Raw genomic sequence first — 3,161 nt, 5'->3', positions numbered from 1 at the left:
GGAGTTCATACCTTTGGGATGTGGTGGTTGTGCCTGGGGTACTCAGCGGTCACACTGCAGCGGGGCAGTGTATGTTGTGCTGTGGAGGGCACATCTGGATGTGGGGACAGCACTTCGCTGGGATGTTCCCTTCCTTCTCCTTGCAGAAACAGGCTGGGAAAATACATCCCATGGGAATGTGGTGCCAGGCAGAAAAATGCCACTGGGCAGCTGGGGGCTTTGCCAGCTCAGGCTTTACCTGCTGCCACTGTTCCTCCTCTGCCACAGTCCTCGGGCTGTCACCATGCAGGGAAGGTGCAATGCGGTGTGACAGGCGGGGACGAGGCAGCGCGTGTGTCACCTCGTTGGAGCTTCTGGGCCGGTGACAGCCCCGGCTCACGCGTAGCCGGGCGTGTAATCCGCTTATGGGGGCACCGGCGTAGCCCTAGGCTCTTGCTGTCTTAAATCCCTGCTGCTGCTGGGAGTGAGGTCTGGGACAGTTGGAAAGCAGTTGTTGTAGGAGAGCTGTGCTACACCAGACAGAGGGGGTTTGGGGGTAAGGAACACTGCTGATGGGGTTCAAAGCCTGACTAGGCTGGTGTGGGGGTGCTGCAGCCTGAGATGGAGATGGGGAAAGGGGCTACAAAGCCATCAGGGAGCTCCCTTAGGGAGGTGCAGTGTCAGCCAAGGGCTGGTGGCACAGGTCCCTGGGACTGGGCTGAGCATGGATAGATGGGGATGGCAGAGTCTCTGCTACCAGTGTTGGGTGGCCTTGAAGCTGAGGTGGGAGGAAGAGTGGGTGCTGGGGTTAGGAGTGTGGCTGGAACCCAGGGACACTGAAGACGGCCGGAGAAGCACCCAGGCCCTTCTTTGCGGTTCATTGCCCCTGTCCCAGCATCACCCCATGCTTTGGGGCATTTTAGTGCTTTTCTGGTGACTGCAGCCCTCCCACAGCCGAGCAACCCTAGCTCCACGCCTCAGCTGCTCTGATGCATCTTGACATGTATCAAAGTGAATCATCATCCAGGTGACCCCTATGGTGACAGCTGGGTGCCACCTCAGGCTTCTCCTGGGGCCCTGTTAACCCTTTGCCTCCCCAGAGATGAGCTGGGCAAACCGAGGCAGGACTGCTGCAGGTCCTGCCATGGATCCCTGCCATGGGTGTCATCCCTGCTTCTTCCAGCCTGGGGTTGGGTCCTTCCCAACTGGGTATGTCAGGCCCAGGCGGAACAGCAACTTGGAGCTATGCTGGGAAACTTTAATTATCGTGTGAAAAAGTGTTGAGGTTTCAAACAGGCTTTCATGAGAAACCAGGTTTCTCCCCTCAAAGAGGATGGGAATCCCTGCTGGGGTGGTGCTCTGGGGTGGAGAGTGGGAGGGGACCTGGTGTGTGAGGGTATGGAGGAGGTTTCTGTCCTGGGATGGAGGAGGTTTTGTCCTGGAATGGAGGTGTTCCAAGGGCTTAATGTCCTCCTGGGCTGTAACCAGGCTTCATGCTCAGCACAGGGGAGGTGGTGGCAATGATGATGATGGTGTTGGTGGTCATGCAGACCCCAGGACCTGTCTTGCCACCTTCTTGACCAGTGGTGCTTTGCTGGTCCTTGACATCTCAACAACTGGATGGGAACTGGGCTTGGCTCTGCCCTGGGACTCCCTCTCCCCTCTTGCCTGCCCTCCCCTCACCCTCCAAGGCTGTGCCTGGCTGCTGGCTGCCGTGGGTACCCAGGACACGGTGCCTGCCCAGGGTGGAGTTATGCTAATGCAGCTCCCCATCCCGCTGTGCCGCTCACCATCACTTACCATCCTCTCCCAGCCATGAGTGACGCCGGCTCTGCCATGGCCACCGGCCCCGAGCTGCAGCCTGGGCAAGAGGTAGGGGGGCAGCGCCCCTCTCCAGAGGGGTGAGAGAGGGGCAGATGGGCATGGGGGACCCCAGGGACACCCCAGGGAGGTGCCATGGCCAATGCTTTGTCCCCGAGACAGCCTTGCTAGGGGAGCGCTTGCTGCAGGACCTTCAAGGAGGCAATGCAAACCTCCCCTCCCCATGCTGTAGCATCACTGAGGCCATTGGTGTGCCTGGGGTGGGGGATGAGGAGGACCCCTGAAAGGCTGGAGTCCCGTGGGTTGGAGCGGCAGTGGGGCTGGGAGCGCTTCGCGGTGGTGGCATCGTCTCTCATCCCATCCCATTGTCTCCCATCCGTCCCTCCCATGTGGCCCCTGGCTGGGCTGGTGCTGAGCCCCCCCAGGTCAAGGTCAGTGAGAAGGAGGATGGTGTGGTCACAAAGACCCAGTGAGTGCTATAAACGTGCTGGGGGAGAGGGGAGCACAGGAACCCCACAGCCCCCGCTGCAGGGGCACCTGCTGTCCCCCCAGCCTCGTGCCGTGACCCCCCGTGCCCGTGGTGGGGATCCCAGGGGGCAGGGGCAGGCGTGCGAGCACACAGCCCCAGCAGCACTGTGACCTTGTTTCCAGCCCGCTGGTTCGGTGCATCTTGCCTTGCCGTTGGCACGGCTGCCCTCCCTGCTGATGGAGCGGGGACATGAGACGGGGGGACACACACGTTCCCATGGAGGGCTTTCACCTCGAGGCCCTGATCTGGGGGGCACTGGCCCCCAGTTGTGAGCCTGCAGGGTTGGGGGCTCCCCCAGATCCTGTGGGCCCCCTGTTTGGGGATCTCCCTGCCCATGGGGTCTCCTGGTAGTGGCCATGGTGGGGCACTGGGGACCCTGGTGCTCAGTCCTGGGGGAGCTGCTGTCGGCCGTGCCCTTGGGAACGTGTCCCCTCCCGCCAGCGCTTGTAAACAGGATGTGGCTCTGTCCCAATCCAAGCTTCCCTGTCCCTCATCCCAGCCCCACCACCCCATGAGGCCACCAGTTCCGGGGCCGCTGTGCATGGACACCCTCCGGTCCCTGCCTGCACCGGCTCCGGGATGGGCAGAGCCAGGGCGAAGGGGTGTCGGGGTCCCAATGCGTGTGAAGACACAGGCTGAGCATGGCCAGGGAGCTCCTAGCCCCTCTGCATGACAGCTCCTGTTGCCCCCAGCCCTCTGCCCGTGGGGTTGGGGGTGGCCGTGGGTCAGGTCCCCTGCCCTGGCTGTCCCCTGGAGCTGCAGGGGTGTTGAGACCTGTGAGTGGGTGGGCAAGAGGCACAGGCAGACCCCTGCCCACCACCTGCCTCCCCCC

The sequence above is a fragment of the Mesitornis unicolor genome, unplaced genomic scaffold (assembly GCF_000695765.1).
Source record: "Mesitornis unicolor isolate BGI_N332 unplaced genomic scaffold, ASM69576v1 scaffold34857, whole genome shotgun sequence".
Lineage (NCBI taxonomy): Eukaryota > Metazoa > Chordata > Aves > Mesitornithiformes > Mesitornithidae > Mesitornis > Mesitornis unicolor.
This window is presented reverse-complemented; position numbering follows the sequence as displayed.